The 17,827-nt window shown below is 42.8% G+C and overlaps 2 long non-coding RNA genes across 3 annotated transcripts in view; both read left to right on the plus strand.

Annotated features, from left to right (window-relative positions):
- The window catches only part of LOC309541777, a 40,156-nt gene extending 34,069 nt beyond the window's left edge, over positions 1-6,087 (plus strand). The window contains exons 2-3 of one of the 2 annotated variants that reach the window (XR_014223920.1): positions 4,877-4,989; positions 5,756-6,087. This is a non-coding gene — a long non-coding RNA (uncharacterized lncRNA). Of the gene's footprint in view, positions 1-4,876; positions 4,990-5,742 lie in introns of both variants that reach the window. The other variant, XR_014223921.1, reaches the window with a different exon arrangement.
- Positions 6,088-13,933: 7,846 nt separating this feature from the next.
- LOC309541983 lies at positions 13,934-17,452 on the plus strand. Its single transcript, XR_014224032.1, has 2 exons — positions 13,934-14,053; positions 15,786-17,452. It is a non-coding gene; the product is annotated as an uncharacterized lncRNA (long non-coding RNA).
- The last annotated feature ends 375 nt before the right edge of the window (positions 17,453-17,827 follow it).

The following is a 17,827-nucleotide window of genomic DNA, read 5'->3' on the forward strand; positions in this document are numbered from 1 at the left end:
TGCTGATATTTTTGGCTCTTTTGTTACATGCCAGAGCTACTTACCACATTCTGGGCCATACTGACGTGCTCTCTCAGTGAAAGGTTTCATTTTTAGTTTAGCTGTCTTCTTTTATAGATGTGCTGCTATGTTTCAGCTGGGTTTTCTAACCATGCTAATTGCAACCAATCTCGGCACATTAATACCTGTCCCTATTGTATATACCATGTGTAGCTCTTGTCAGCTGCTTTAATTGCTAATTTGCACACATATTCCCTGAAAGACCCCACAGGTAGGGGAAATGAGAGCCTACCAAAAGTCTGGCAGATTTTACTGATCTTTTGAAGCTGTATAAAGATTCCATTCACAGTTCCTTGATAATATGATTTAAAATGTATTGGCAATAAAACAGGTTAGCTTAATTCATTGAAGCAGAGGGGATTAAAAGAGTGCATTTCTGACCCGTGCACTTCAAGGAAAAGTTCCCCTGACGTAATTATATTTTCTGGGAGTACCATGGTGTTATATTTCTCGCCCCCTTTACTTTCCCCATCAAAAACTTCCCTTGCCTTTATTTATACCAAGCTTTTAAAGTACAATTTATTTATTTATTTTAGTACAAACTGAATTATCTACTGTGCCCTAGACTTCTATATTGACAAGCTTTTGGGGCCTGTGGGCATGTTTGGAATTTTGAGAAAGTGCTCTGGGGCCCAGTCACAAAATGTTTGCCATGGGGGTCACAACTAAAGCAGAAGAAAAAGAAAGGACTGCAAAATGGAGCAGGGTTAAGTATAATTGTTTAATTCACACTGAAATGAAGAATGCCTCTCTGGTTTGAACACTGAAATAGTCCAGTGGAGTATAGTAATCTAGAAGCAGCTCTCTCACTGAGTTAATGATTAATGTTCTCTGCTCTTTACACATGAGTGTTTAACCTTTGACCATGTGATTAAGGTATTCAATCGCAAATTTCCATCTTGAAGGGAGTTGCCTCCTTGGTCTTTCTCTGGATGGAGGTTCATCTGCAAGACTTTGGTATTATAAGTGTTAGGTTGTGGGTGAACATATCAGACGGCACAGCGATTCTTCAAACAGCTCTTCTTTATTCAGATGCCAGAACAGAACTGAACTGAAGGGCTCAGTCAGTCTGTTTATATAGAGCTCCAGAACAACGTAACTCTTGCAACTTTCTAAAACTATCCAATCACTGAACGTCACTTCCGATCCTTCATTTGCATAACTATCTACAGTATCCCCCTGCTGGCCCAGGGTGAGAACTTCAGTACATAACAATAAGTGTCTTTAAAAGAAGCATAAGTTAGGACAAACAGGACCAGAAACAAAAGGTTGAAGTGTGAAGTGCTGCAGTTAAGGATTCCGGCCACTCCTCCTTTCCTCGGGTTTTCTGTTGCCTGCTCCCTTGCATTCCGTGCTCACTGATCATGCTCGTTCCACTTTGGGCTGTTTTTGTCTTCTCTCTAAGTTTTTATTTATTGTAATTCCACAAATCAGGGTTTCCCCACCACCCAAGCCTGACCTCTTTCTAGAAAAAGAGGTGCTGGAACTCACAGTGAACAGCCCACTTGTTCTCTTGAAATGGCAATGGTGCCTACCTGAAAGGGGCCGGAACTGAGTTCTGGTGAGTTCTGGCTGAAAAAAAGCCCTGCTCTTCTGCAGGGATAGAGTCATTTTGCCTACATAAGGAACAGCATGTGGAGAATTGGGTCCACTATTAGTCTATAATGATAGGATAGATATAATCAGAGTGAAAGAGGTTACTATGGTTTTCTCCTTACCATTATTACCTGTGTGCCAGAGATCAGCAGCACAAACTGAAGACAATAGAAAACTCTATACATTTGTTAAAACTTTGTGATATTTACCTTATAGTTTGATTCTGTGGTTTCCTTTCACCATTAAATGTGCTCACTTATGTCCGCCATATTAACAGATCCACACCTATTTTCTTTTCTGATCTTGGTCCCTGTTTATTTCGTACACAACTTCATAATTATTTTATTTTTTCCAACTTCTTATATTTAAGCTATATAGAGTTTCTGTTCTTTAAAAAAACTTTTTGTGCAAAAATAATGAAAACAATTAAAGTTAGAAGCTTCTACCTCAGGTTTAGCATCTTGCTAAATGTATGCAGCTCTGTGACATGTTTTGCCTTGGCTACCTCGATTACAATTGCCTCTTTATTCTCTGAGTTTGGATGGAGCCCTCCAAGTTGGCTGGCTCTGGCAGTTTGAATTAGGGGAGCAAGCTTGCAACCATATTGGGCTTTCTTCCTTTTCTCAAAAGCCATTCCCCAGGGAGTTTTCTGCTTTACTTGAGGAAGCAATCAGTACAGCTAGCCCAGTGAGCAAAGAGAGCTGTGAAAAGCCTTGTGATTATATTTTACTAAATTTAGGGGACCCATGGGAAATTCTGATCTTGATGGAAGAACTAGGGTTTTGTTGAGGTTGCAGCAAAGGCAAATCTAATTTACCAGGCCCAATTCCAAATCTTAAGCTATGAATGCTGCTATTTTGGATGTCTACTTACCAAAGTGGCTTCGAAATTCCTCCGTGCCTTTGCTAAAATCCAAACCCAAAGAAACATAATCTATTGTAGGAGACAGAAACTATCCTGTCATCACTGTTGCTAAATGGAAAATTTATGCCAATATGATTTCTACTACAGATGGGTAAATATGTCAGCTTTGGTTTTTCGCATCTGCTCACAGACACATTTTTGCAAAGCAATTTCCCATAATAAACAGCCCTTTTGCATGTTATTTTCACTATGCACTAGTGTATAGTGTATGCAGCGGGTGGTGATGTGATCTAAACCACTGAGCCTAGGGCTTGCCGATCAGAAGGTCGGTGGTTTGAATCCCCGCGATGGGTGAGCTCCCGTTGTTCTGTCCCAGCTTCTGCCAACCTAGCAGTTCGAAAGCACGTCTCAAAGTGCAAGTAGATAAATAGGTAGCGCCCCAGCGGGAAGGTAAATGCCATTTCTGTGCACTGCTCTGGTTTTGCCAGAAGTGGCTTAGTCATGCTGGCCAAATGACCTGGAAAAACTGTGTGCGGACAAACGTTGGCTCCCTCGGACAGTAAAGCAAGATGAGCGCTGCAGCCTCAGAGTCGTTCGTGACTGGACTAAACTGTCAGGGGTCCTTTACCTTCATACATTCTTAGGCATCCTTTCCATTGCAAAGTTCAGCAAAGTGTGAATTTCAATGGCTAGCTGTGTTTTTGTTCATGTACTGAAGTGTGAATTACCGTAGGTGGGTTTGCCTTTAAGTGGAATTTCTCCTCCATCCTACAAAAGGAGTCTGAGTTTCATAGAAATCCCTCCAGGTCATAAAAAGTCAATTAACATTGATAGGATGATTGGATCCAACAGCTGAATGACAAATACTTAAGAAAAGTATAGTTGGTTGATTTGAAACTACATCTTCAGGCCATGCTGCGGGGGAACATAGGCAATTGTTTTTGAAGTGGTAACTTGCCACTTACTAAGCTGACTGACTGTATTGCCATGCCAAGTGGTGATGGTAGGATTGCCACTCCCTTGGTTCCTCAGGATTTTGATCGCATGTAAATTGTTAAAGAGTATTTAAATCATGAGATATGGACATCAATGGAAGTCCTGAATAAGGCAACAGAATGCAGTGAATGGGTAGAAGGGGGAATCAAACCTGAATGAAAGAGAACCAATACACCCCATTAAAGGTATATGAGTTACATCGACTCAAGGGTATGTTTGCATGCTTGACGGATGCGAAACTCAATGCCAGTGCCACTGTGCAACTATTGTCTCCAAATGTCTGTAGGGTCGTTTGCTTCAATACCATGGAAATCAAATACTCTGGAGAAGTCAGATAGGAGGGCAGGGGGAGAGAGGCTCCCTCAGATTTCCTTCCAAGGAGACAATTAGCCTTTCCCAAGTCACTCACCGTTTCGTATATTCGGCTGATCTTGAGAAACCCACTGTTGGTGCCAGTGCCAAAGTTTTGTTGACAAAGTATGAGAAGCCTTTATAGACATTCTGAATGATTACAGGGAAGGCATAGGGAGGGAGGAGGAGGAGGAGACCATGGCAGCTGGCCAAGATGCATTCATTGAATTGGAAAGAGCCCTCCAGACCCATTCAGCTGTGCACATTCCCTTAGAGCAGGGATAGGGAAGCTGTGGTTCTCTGCAGATGATGCTGGACCGAAGCTTCCTTCATGGCTGTCCCAACAGCATCTGGGGGTGAGCTCTCCATCCTTGACTTAGAACGCTTGGAAAGAGCTGGAGTTCAGCTGAAATTATTTATGTAGTTTCAGTTTCCTTCTCACTGAAAAACCAATGATTACCCATTTGCCATCTAAAATTTTAGTTGCTGGTTTTCATACAAGCCCTGCACACAACATGTGGCTTAGAGAGAGCTGTGCAAGTAGGTCCAAGGGAGATTTTAAAAGGTACCAGAGGCTCTAAAGTCCCACAGGGCCACAAAAGCCCCAGAGAACACACACGGGTTGTGCACTCCCTGAGCAGGAAGCTTCTCAGATGAAGTGAGCAAAAAAATAGCTAGGTTTCTTCATTTCCTGGTAATCCCCCCTATGCAATTGTTGGGATAACTGGTGCATAAGCCAGGGCTGTAACCAGTCCTAGTCCTGTATATGGAGAAAGACTGGCATGCAATGCCTCTGATCAGGACCATGCTCAAGATGAAGGTTCAAATAACACGGGATAGCCTATGAGCTACCTATTGGCTTGCTCCTCCTTTCTCAAATATTTACATCTTTGTAGATTGCATGAAAATGATCATCCTACCCTCCCGTTAATCACCTTTGAAAGCAAAGTTTCAGAGTATCTGCTTACCATATCCAGTTGATTATAAGATAAACTGTTTTGTTTTTCAGGTTTTGTTCCTAATGAATGTTTATGACCAGCCCAATGTTCAAAGCAGAGTTACTTCCTGAAGCCCTTTACAGGAAATGACACTGGAGTCAGCACAACTACTTGTAAGGATGCCGTTTCATATTTGAATGCGTGCGTTCCTCATACCAGGCAGATGGGCAGACTGAGCATATCCATGTTCATCTGTTTGGGGTGCAAATTATTCACAAGAGGCAAGCCCTCAGTTGTAATTTGGCTTAAATCTGTTCAAAGTCGATGGGCATCAGGCAGCCTAGGAATAAGAGTTCAGCCATTGTTATTAATCTATGCAGAATAACAGCTGGATGCAGTCAATATGTAATGACAGAACAGCTATTAATACAAGTTTATCTTTTTGCAAGGTTCAAAGAGATGGGTGTGTCCCCCCAAGTCCAACAGGAAATAAATCTGCTTAAATCATATTCATTTGGAGGGAAATCCAAGACTAATATGACTGTAAATTATTGGCCAGGATTCTTGGTCCTGTCACAGCAGAGGCCTAGAAGCATGCACTTTCTGAATGACCTCTTTGGCATTCTCCTTTTCCTCCTTTTCCTAGCTCCCCAAGGTGAGGGGTGGAGGGCTCCCAGGAGCCTCTGAGCTGGGCATTAGGCTTCAGACCGTATATGCTACTATGAACATGCACAGAGTCTAGGGTGGCCATATGCCCTATTTGACGTAGACTGCTTGAAAATATTCTCCTTTTTGAAGGGCTGCCCAGTCAAAGTCTGGTTTAAGGTAAACAAAGATAAGAAGGAAGAACAGGGACAATGAAGTTGCTCTTCAGCTGTGAGTGGGCTGATTGTGCCCAATCTCCTGCACTGTTTAAATGTGTATTCTATTTCTATAGCTGAAAGAGAGAGTCTTCTCCCTGTAGTGTCTCCACCCTCATCGTTCAGCCCGGATACTGAGATCCAGCTCTGAGGGCTTTCTGACGGGTTCCCTCACTGTGAAAAGTGAAGTTACTCTTCTTGGCAGTGGTGCCCTCCCTGTGGAACGCCCTCCCATCAAATGTCAAGGAGATAAAACAACTATACAACTTTTAGAAGACATCTGAAGGCAGCCCTGTTTAGGGAGGTTTTTAATGTTTGCTTTTTTGTGTTTTTGCATGTGCTGGAATTCACTCAGAGTGGCTGGGGCAACCCTGTCTGATGGGCGGGGTTAAATAATAAAATTATTATCATTATCATTAAAATGATAGTCATTATTTCTAAATGTTCATCTCTACATATAACTTAGCACATGCTAATTTTATGCAAACCAGCACCCTCTTTCTGTTGATGCACTACCTCTTCTGTGTTACATAAGGTAAAGGTACCCCTGACCATAAGGTCCAGTCACGGACAACTCTGGGGTTGCAGCGCTCATCTCGCTCTATAGGCCGAGGGAGCCGGCATTTGTTTGCAGACAGCTTCCAGGTCATGTGGCCAGCATGACTAAGCTGCTTCTGGCAAAACCAGAGCAGCGCACAGAAATGCCATTTACCTTCCCGCCGGAGCGGTACCTATTTATCTACTTGCACTTGACGGGCTTTCAAACTGCTAAGTTGGCAGGAGCTGGGACCAAACAACGGGAGCTCACCCCGTCGCGGGGATTTGAACCGCCGACCTTCTGATCATCAAGCCCTAGGCTCCATGGTTTAGACCACAGCGCCACCTGCGTCCCTCTGTGTTACATAAGCAGCCCCTATAAGAAGGGTACCGAGAACTATGGGGATTTTCTTTCTTGTGGTCCTCAGTCTCTTTGGACGTGGCCACATATAAGAGGTGTTTGCAGACTGCATTCATTGAGCGTACAATCTGTGTACCTGTGTGTACAGTAGCTGAACTGTACAAATCAGCAAGTGTATACTCATTTCACATATACAATTATTATTGTTGTTGTTGTTGTTGTTGTTACTATTATGTATTTATACCCCACCTTTTTCCCTTACAGATGAAATAAAGGTAAAGGTAAAGGTACCCCTGCCTGTACGGGCCAGTTGTGTCCGACTCTAGGGTTGTGCGCCCATCTCACTTAAGAGGCCGGGGGCCAGCGCTGTCCAGAGACACTTCCAGGTCACGTGGTCAGCGTGACAAAGCTGCATCTGGCGAGCCAGCGCAGCACACGGAAACGCCGTTTACCTTCCCGCCAGTAAGCGGTCCCTATTTATCTACTTGCACCCGGGGGTGCTTTCGAACTGCTAGGTTGGCAGGAGCTGGGACCGAGCAATGGGAGCGCACCCCGCCGCGGGGATTCGAACCACTGACCTTTCGATCGGCAACTCCTAGGCACTGAGGCTTTTACCCACAGTGCCACCCGCGTCCCTTACAGATGAAATAAGAACTGCTAAAAACATAGAAAAAGAATAATTAAGCATAAATAGAATTAAATCTCTCAAATCTATTAAAAACATACAAACAATCACAACTTATTATTGTATATTTATTTATTTATATATATTATATAGACACCCTATTTGACACCAGGGACTCCTTTTGGGAAGAAGGGCAAGATATAAAAGCAATGAACAAATAAACAAGTCACATACAGATGTTTTTGTATGAGAGACAGCTTGTACCTGTGTTCAGTGTCAGGGGTCAACAAGCCTATAACCAAACTCTGCTTTAGGCAAAAATGTTAGTGGCAATTCTGCTATGAATTCTCTACTTCATGTCTTCACAGGCAATACGCCTCTAACCAAGGCATGCAGATCTAATAATTCAGATCAGACAGTGATACCCATTCCATCTGGGGTTGTGTGTATGCTTAAAAGCAAAGGCCATAGCTGAAACTTTAAACTTCCACAATACAATTTTATTCCCCACAATTGCACGGCATATTTCCCCCATAAAATATACATAGATACCTATTAATGTGTAGTCCCTGCTAACCTCTGCTTTAAGTGTGTGTGTAGGGGGGGGGAATTCTATTATTCCTGTTTGTAGACAAAATGGGGAACAGATCATAGCAAGCTAGAACAGGAAATTAAAAAGTAGGTGTGATCTCTGATTTAACAGATCTCTTTTAGCTCTCACCCCATACCACTGGTTTTCTTACATTTACACACCTATTTTGTTTGCTCTATTTAATCATTTCATCTTATGTCTCATTCTCCAGAATCCCAAAGCTCTAAAAATGTGTTGCTGGGAAAATGTTGGCTTACGTCGATTCATCTTAAATATTGCCCTCGTGTTCTTGGGCAAAAGTTGATTCATTTCCCAACTTTCACTTTAGTTTCCTTTAAATATTTTATTGCCCTATTTTTATGGCTCTGGGAATAGCAAAGTGCTGTGTTAGGCTAGGATTATATAGGGTGATGACCAACATTAGTGATACTTGAGAGTAGATCTATTTATTTCAATGGGTCTACTCTGAGATTGACTAATGTAGTCCCTGTTTGTTTCACCACTCTGAAAAAAAAATGGTGTTATCAGCAAACATGGCCATCTTGCTGTATTTTTGCGTATTGCACCAAAAACTATATATGGATGCAATTTTCTGAAAATATAGATGTCACACACTCCCATCTCCTTTATATTGATGAGAAGCAATGTTTTTTCCACATTTTTCACTAAAATACAAACAATTCTCACTTATGAACAACACAATTAAAAGAGATATAGTTTAGTTTACGGCAATAATTTTTTAGTGGTACATTTGCATTTTTTACTACTGATCCAGTCATTAAACAGAAATCCCTAAAATATGCTTTGCTTTAATTAACAAGCTGGCCTGTTTATAAACAAGTGGTTTTCACAGTTAGACAGCATTATTTAGGATAATTTAAAATTACCTATTGGATCATTAACATTTGTAAGAAAGAAGCAAATGGTTTTCCCATCCTCTGATATGTGGAACAATGTTAATACTGTTTATAAAACATAGAAGGGGGAAACTTTTCTGTTGCCCTAATACTGACGGCTTCTGCATGTGTTCTGGCCTTGGACCAGGCTGCCTGGAGCATTGCTTTCTTCCTATATACCAGCCAGATAACTGTTATCAACTGGAGAAGCCTTCCTGCCTGGCCCATAGGGATGGGTGAATATGTCAATTTTAGTCTCTCCCTGTTAAGTTGTGGGCGAACATATCAGACGACACAGCGATTCTTCCAAAGCAGCTCTTTATTTGTAAGCTGGAACAGAACTGAACTGAGGAGCTCAGTCAGTCTGCTTATATAGAGCTCCAGAACAATGTAACTGTTGCCATTTTCTAAAACTATCCAATCACTGAATGTCACTTTCGATCCTTCATTTGCATACAAACTATCCAATCACTGAACGTCACTTTTGATCCTTCATTTGCATAACTATCTACAGTATCCCCCTGCTGGCCCAGGGTGAGAACTTCCCAGTCTCCAAATTTGGAGATTCCCAGTCTCCAAATTTCCATTTGTTTTCATCACTCCGCTGGCATAGATCACTCAAATGTATCAACAGAAGGCTCACCAATGCTCTCCCCATCACTAGCAGAGCCTGGCAAAGTCCCCCAAACAGGGCGTTCTGGGGTCAGGGCTAGGCTAAACCAGACCTCTTGGCCTGATCTAGACCTGATCCATTAAGCCTGCACTGGACTTGATTGCTGAACTAACCTGAAGCTGCCACAGAGTCAGACCCAATCTGTCTGCCCAACTGGGTTCAACTGCTGCTGCTGCAGCAGCAGGTTACAATTGCTCTGAAAATCAGGAAGGGATTAGCAGCTATGTCTTTGTGACAGTTGCAGTTGTGGGGGAAATCTTACCTGAAGACTACCTCCCACCCAGATCTGTCCCTGTTTCCACGTGGCTATTAAAGGCACAGGAACATCTTTCGCTATTGGCATAGGAAATTCTTATTAGTAGTAAGCATTCTTAACGTCTTTCAGATTCCCATGCATCATGAGTTTGTTAAGAAGACTGGAATGTTAAAAAAGTGGTGTCTGCTTATTTAAATAGGTTTCTGCAACCTCAGTATTAAATAATTACACCCTTTAAAAATAATATAAAAAGGAGAATATTAAATCACAGAGCCATCAAGAGGAGGAATTATTTTGCCTGTGAAGTTTAGTTGTTGCTGCTGGAAACCTCCTAGGAGAGGTGTAGCATATGCCAGTAATTAATTACAGCTTGGTCCATGGCTTGTTCACACAATGCCTAAAAAAAATGGGAAGGTAAGTGTACATCCATTCCTTGCCCCAAATAATTCACACTGACACCATGTTTCAAATCTCAAAAAAGGCCTATAGGTATCTATAAATTCCAAATGTCCTTTGTCAGAGTTTTAAGACAGATTGCCTTCAGCATGTCTTCTCAACTCCCAACATTTGTGGGCAATCAAGGGCAATACTCATCGTAAGGAGCAATAAAAAGTGATCCCTCATTCAACAACTGATGTAGCATGAAAGTTAAAATGCAATCCAGATTCAGAAAAGACGTTTGCCCCGAAAAATGCTCAAGAATTCCTTAATGATGGGAATGCCCCGAAGGTTGCTTTAAGTGGTTTTGCCTTTGATGTAATGTTAGGGCATGAATGTTTCATCTTCTTTTGCATTATGGATAGAAAACTCGGCCATAAATAGGTCTGTATTATATTTAAGTCAGAGGGGTACAGTACTCTTCTAGGTCCCAGAATGCGTTCCAACAATCCCCACCTATGCTATTTCTATGCAACATTTAGAAATTTCCTTTTCACCCCACCCCTCCTTTGCAAACCATCCATACTGAAAAGGATAGAGAATGCAAAGAGGTAGAACAGGGGCAGGAGGAGAGTGGCAGTCTGTAAGGACAAAAGGAAGGACTCATGTTTATTACTTGACTGAGAAGAATAGCTTTCAGGGCCAAGTCAGACTGAATTGGGGGCTGCATTTGCTTATTCACCTTTGCCCATTTGGGTACATCAGGGCAAACCCAACTGGTGCTCTCCAGACATTGGGACCACGACTCCCATCATCCCTGGCCATGCTGGCCAGGGGTGATGGGAGGTAATATGCTGGTGAAGGCTGGTCATCGTCACCATGCAGAAAGTTGGGGGTGGTCTATCATGTGTGTTGTAGTTCTAGACGAGGGATGGGGAACCTTGGATTCTTAATTTGCTGTTGGACTGCAACTGCCCTAATCCTGGGTCGTTGGCCATGCTGGAGGAGGCTGATGGGAACCTAGAAACATCTGGAAAGTACCACATTGACTGTGTTCCTGAAGGTGTGGGAGAAGTAGAATTCCTCTCCTCCCACCAATGGACCCATTTCAACATAAAGATTAGACGCCAACCCCACACTATATGCATGAATATTACAGACATGTTAATGGCAGTCTTCGTCACATTTCATTTTGGCCCTAAATAGCATAAGAATCTAGAAATTGGGGGCCCTGTGCCTTCCAGATTATGAGTGGAAGGACTGAATCACAAGTTTGCAGTAGAAATCTCAGCTTCTATGCACTACAAAACAGTGTTGTCTGGGGAGCAAAATGCAGTTTAAATAGTATCGATACTTTGCTGAATGGGGACTGCACTGTAAGTGTCGTGGTGCTGGTCAGTTGCATCTTCTGATCTGCTTGGTCCTGTGTTGAATCAAACTGTACAGGGAGTTAAGGCACTGCATGGAGTGTCCAAACAGGCTTTGCAATGGGATACCTAGGTGCTTTTATAATCGTCCCACTGTGCTCTCTGCTGTATTTCCGTGCCTTCCTTGTGATTTTGCCATTTCCATCTCAGAGGATCCTATTTCTCCCATTGCTGCAGCCTTGGATCTAAAAAGAAACCAAACAGGGCTCTCTGTCCCTCTGCTCTGTTACAGACTGACTCCTTTTCTCTGCTAACAATCTCTCAATGGAAGGAAGGACTCACTCCCATCTGCCACCCAGTGCAGAGTATCTGCTTTGTTAATTTCCCATCACCTTCCTTTTGCTTTCCATGATGGCTCTTCTCCCAGGCAATTTCCTGAGCACACAAAAAACTGGCTTGGCCTTTATTTTGACATTGCTAAATCCAGCATATGGCAGCCCATCTTAATACTCCGTGCATTGATTAAACTCCAACACCCATGACACTGAGGAATTTAGGGGAGGATCTGTTATCCAGGAATTTAGAGGAGTCAAGGAACTCACAAACCCATAACAATGTTCTAAGGATGTGGGGCTGTGCCACTGACACCACTGAGTTTGCAAGGCTTTCCAGTCCTCAATGTGCTCAGCAGGGAAGCTATCTGCAAAGACCTCCAGGGAACCAGGAATCCTGATGGAAAGGATTGCAGCTCCCAGAGAATCCTACATGCACATGTGCACCTTCTACACCCACCCACTCAAGGGTGGTCCATGGAAGCTACACCAGGCTGTGCCCCCCCCTTTAATTGTGTGCTTTCGCACAAGTAATGCATGAAGGGGGTTGATTCTTGCTTGGCTTCTCATTCTGAGTTACTCACTGATCAGATACAAAAGGGACTGTGTTGCTCTTGATCTACCCATGCCTTTTTACCTACTGACAAGCTTGACAACCCAATAGTTTCACTGACTGACTGTTTCCTGTCTGCTTGCCAGGCCTGACAAAGCCAGCAGGAGAACCATATATTTTTATGTCATCATTTCACCTGTTGGAGCCTCTAACTGTTGCTTTCATAACCTGGGAAGGTCTGTAATAACAACTGCCTTAAAGGAATAATACCTCTTAGAATCTCTTTCTCATTGATATCTAGTTGATTGTAGGGTTTTCATGCTCTTTTATCTACACTCTTTGCTTCTCATTTCAGGATCCCCTTAACATTTGAACTTGACATAAATTACTTGACAGGCCACTTCCATATATCAGCGGAACCAAAAAGGATGAAAATGCCAAACGGTAATGGGCAAGGCAGTTAAAACCACTTCCCTACATACTATGTCTCTGGATCGGAAGTAACGTTAAGTTTTATGTCACCATTTTAAATTTTAATCTATCACCAGTGCATCTAGACACATGTTGACATTTTAATGTCTCAGATGACATAGGCGTTTTGTCAAAGTATGGTACCCATTAGCAAAGTATGTTGTGCAGCAATGCAGAGAGAACGCATCACTGTTTCAGCACAAGAAGGTACAATTCTCCATGCCCTGATGGTGGCCAAGAGATTGGTATTGAGAAACTGGAACAGCAGTGGCACCTCTTCTCCCACATAGCTAGGATCTGACACATGTAACAAGAGAGAGAAGGGCTGCTGTAGCTCAGTTACATGCGGAATGTCCCCAAGTAGGGCTGGGAGGAGGCCATGTCTGCAATCCTGGAGAGCCACTGCCAGATGGACCAATGGTCTGATTTGAGCTAAAGCAGCTTCAGGCGTTCCTAATCTAATCCTACAACCTTGCCTTTAGAAACTACAGTGGTTTAAAGGAAGGGGATGGATTTTACACTCTACTTCAAGGAGCTCAGAATTAGCCAAAAGTAAGGAACTGACTATTCATTTCCCCGCTTGGCACAGGTATGTTCATACATTGTAATAGCAAAACATACATACTCTCTTGATGCTGCTTTTAAAAGGGGGGGGTGCAGAGCAATGCAACTGATAACAGAAGTGTTAACAGCTGATAACAAAAGATAACATTTAGAATAGCCTTTGAAGCAATAGCAACACAAACAAAGAATACACAAATCATCCCCCCCATCAAGATGGCTTAGAATAAAAATCCAGTAATCAGATCCAGCTCAATGAATCAAGACCAAAAAGCAAACCACTTCCATCAAATTGTCTCCACCTAGAATGCCTGTCTGTAGAAAAGTACCTTTTATCCCATTTGAATTTACTGCTCAAAATGCATTAAAATACAAGACAATACATCCTGCAGAGCAGCGCTGGCAATAGCCAGACATTTTCCATTTATTACTGCATTTAAAGTATGATTCCCAAAAGAGTCTGGAAGGTGAGCTTGTGGCTCAGTTCTGAACCACTCAGAAGTATGTTGTCATGATTAGAAAATCTCTTCTGGAAAGTGCATCTAAACAAGGGCAACCCCCCTCCCCCCTTTAAGAATGTTTTATTGCCCTGCACATCTGTTCTGAGATTATCAAACCTGGAAATAATAGCTTTTTGCATTGTCAACCCCACCCTGTAATTTCAGGAAAGGTCTGACCGCAGAATTCAACCAGGAGATCTTTATTTGACTGGCCTCTTGCTGAACTACCATCTCAAGGGGAGAAGAGAATGAAGAGTCAAACTGAGTTATGCGGTTAAATTCTTTGGTCAGTATCCTGTGTAAAAAACTGATTTAACCTTTTTTTTGTAGTTGCATTCATAGAAAATGCTATGAGAGTCCATGTGCCTTGAAGTGCAGGTCTCGTCATTGCTGCACATTGCAGGTACACTATCAGTAGCTGGCTTAACTGCATCATGTTCCTCATTCAAAAGCAGTGAGAGCCATAGAATACTGTGTGACTCATTTTTGCACATCTTGCATACTACTGGATGTATTGCCCATCAGTTTCTATAATCAGTGACTTCTTTCCTTGAGCTTTTTTGATGGTGAAGATACTTACATACACAACATGCACTTTTCACAATCACAACAGCTGTTGCGCTGCCACTTTTCTTACATGTAGGAGGGCTGCCTATTATTAATATTATATGCACAACATATTTGGGAAGCTGACAGGGAGTGTTCCATGTAGCTACTGTAATATTTAAAAGGTTCTTATCTTGTAAGGGTAAAGGTAAATGTACCCCTGACCGTTAGGTCCAGTCGCAGACAACTCTGGGGTTGCACGCTCATCTCACTCTATAGGCCGAGGGAGCTGGCGTTTGTCCGCAGACAGCTTCCAGTTCATGTGGCCAGCATGACTAAGCCACTTCTGGCGAACCAGAGCAGCACATGGAAACGGAGCGGTACATATTTACCTATTTATCTACTTGCACTTTTGAACTGCTTGGTGGGCAGGAGCTGGGAATGAACAACGGGAGCTCACCCCGTCGAGGGGATTCGAACTGCCGACCTTCCGCTCGGCAAGCCCAAGAGGCTCAGTGGTTTAGACCACAGCACCACCCGCGTCCCTTTCATATCTTGTAAGTCTACCCATATGTGTACGACGTCTTCTGGTACGCAAGAATTGCATGCATACAGGATAGTGCTGAACCTAGCTTGTTCTCTAAATCAGATTTTTGCCCAGAACTTAGTGTTCATTTTTCATGGAGGGTCCTATCTTTTCCCTAACTGTTCACAATTGTTCAAGTCTGTTCACAGTAGCTTCCCAGTAGTTTTCCTCATCTGCTGCTGCCTCACTAGCCATTTCCCCATCAGTTCAAACAATTTCAGCCACTCAAGGAGCATATACTATATGTGATGCTGTCACCTTGCAATCAGTCAAATTTAGGCATGCACTGATACTATTAATTCCATGAGTAAAAGCATCTTCCTATATTGGTCACCCTGATGGTCCCAGCCAATCAGGGATCACTCATAAGAATTGGGCAGTTTGCCAGTCCTTTCCTAACAATTCCTCAGAAATGTGGAATTTTAATTCTGAGGAACAGTTTTGTGAAACTTTTATGGCCTGGTGCTCATTTGAATTTGGTTTAATGTCATGGAATTCATGTGGGACACAATCATGGGAACACGTGGTTCAGCTTTGCTACCCATAGAAAGCGTTCAATCAGATCAAGAAAAACATGATCCGAATAGCCATTAAGACTATCCCGCAAATGCGTACAAAAAGGGAACATATTTGGGTTTAGTTTCTGATGCAGAACATTTGCACCAGTGTTCTGGTGACATAAACCAATTTTTCCATAAGCAGAATACACTGTCCCCATATAGACCAACCCATCATTAAACTGCTATTCAGCTACTGCATGAAAAAATTACCCGGTGAATTGGGCCACTGTGAGCATAATAATGCATATTGTGCCTTTCAATGCGCAAAGCGACTCATTTTTCATTGCCCATGGACTTACTTTGGCAACCCTCTCTTTTTTTGACAGCCAGAGGCGACACTCTCCCAAAGTCATCACAGCACTCCAGGAATGCTTGCGCTGCAAATGTAGAATCAGCTGAATGCCAAACTCTTTTGTTCAGCTGTCAATGCCTTTTGTCCCTGCAAAAATCCTTAGAATACTTTTGGTTTGGGAGAGGCAGGCACTTACATGCTGTTGACTGAAATGATTCACGATCTGACTGAATCCGAAGCCTAAGTGTAACTTTTATGTAAACCAGATTAATTAGTCTGTGCCTGTTAAGTCCCTCAGGCATCAGCTCTTGGATTTAAAGCATCTCAGAAAGGCTGAACTCTGCAGAAATCTAAGAAGGCCTTGACCAAGCCCATCCCCAGAGTATGCAATCCATGGCTCTGATTCATTCACTTGACTCAAGCTCCACTGCAGCACCTGCTGCTCTTTCTGGTCTTTTGAGGGCAGAACCAAACTGTCTGAAGACACATTGCATGCTGATGATTTCAACATTAGCGAAGAGGTCATGTGACCTGAAGAACCTGCATTTGTTAAGTACCGCTGCTGAACAATATTCTCCCTTAGGCACTAATAACCACGCTCTCAACCCAACACTCCCTTTGCCCTGTTCTTTTTCCACAGGCCTTCAGCCAAGAGAGAAACTGAATCTGCTTGCAATGGGGTAGGGATGTTACCATCACTCCAGACCTCACCCCACCACCCGCTATTAAAGCCTTCAATTCTGAGGTCGCATATATCCTCCATAAACATAATACTTAAATCTCCCTTTCTCCACTCCCCTTCTTGTTAACATTGCCTTTTGTTTACGTGCAGTTCAATGGATGATAAAAACAGGAAACCCATTAACTTAAGTAAATAATTCCTTCTTATTTGGATCTATAAACTATACATGGACATAATGTTAGTGCTGAGCTGAAACAGGGAGACACATTTAGCAAATGTTTTGCTTCTCATCAAACAACTCCTTTCCCCCCAATGATTTTTCCCAATGGGTGTAAAATTGTTCACAAGGGGAAGCGTTCAGGAGGGGACGGACTATGTCCATGTCGCCAAGGCTATTGCAGTGTTATTTCCTCACCCTGATCCACAGAGGGATCAGGATGAAAGTCAGCCCTGCCTTGAAGGGATCCTGGCAAGGTGTGTTCATTACCCCTCCACTGCTTTCTCTGCTGATGTGGCACATCTGTCAGCAAGCTTACTGGGCTCAAGAGCCATGCTGGGTGATGATAGCAGACCTGCACTCCTGGCTGGCAATGAAAAGGTTCATGCAGCAGAATAAGGCCAGGGTCATTGTCTTAGTTCCACGGGCAACAGGGATGGACACTGTCTGTCTTTCCTCCAATCAGAGTGTGGACTATTGGAGCCAAAACCGCTGCAAGACTGGCCCAGCCATGTCCTCTGCCTCATCTCTCCTCCCTCCTGCCACCAGCTCCAGTTTTAGAAAGTTTATAAAAGGGGAATCTGCTGCAACGTATTGGATATACTATTCTGAATTGGTTTTGTCATTTGATTTGCCAACTGTGGTTGAAGTCTACATACTCTCCAACATTTCTCTGATGAAAATGGACACCCTATTCAATGATGATGATGATACCTCACCCATCTGACTGTGTTGCCCCAGCCACTCTGGGCAGCTTCCAGCATATATAAATCATAATAAAACAACAAACATTAAAAACTTCCCTATACAGGGCTGCCTTCAGATATCTTCTAAAGGTTGCATGGTTTCTTATCTCCTTGGCTCAGGGGTTGCCTAAGTCCATACCCTCCATCATTTCTCCAATGAAAATAGGGTTGTCTTCCCATACCATCCAACATTTGTCTGATGAAAATCGAAACGTCCTAAGGAAAAGCAGGATGTTCCAAGATCAAATCAGAAACTGGGACCGTTTCTGCAAATCCAGGACTATTCCTGAAAAATACTTGGAGGGCCTGAAGTCAGTCTTTGTAGGAATTTGGCTCATTAGATTGATATGGAAAAAGAACACATAACACACACAAATGAGGCTTCTGAGAGGAACACCACATGCATCTAACCAAGTGGCGCAAAACATTTG

This window comes from Podarcis vaucheri, assembly GCF_965113315.1.
Source record: "Podarcis vaucheri genome assembly, chromosome: 10".
NCBI classification, from domain to species: domain Eukaryota; kingdom Metazoa; phylum Chordata; class Lepidosauria; order Squamata; family Lacertidae; genus Podarcis; species Podarcis vaucheri.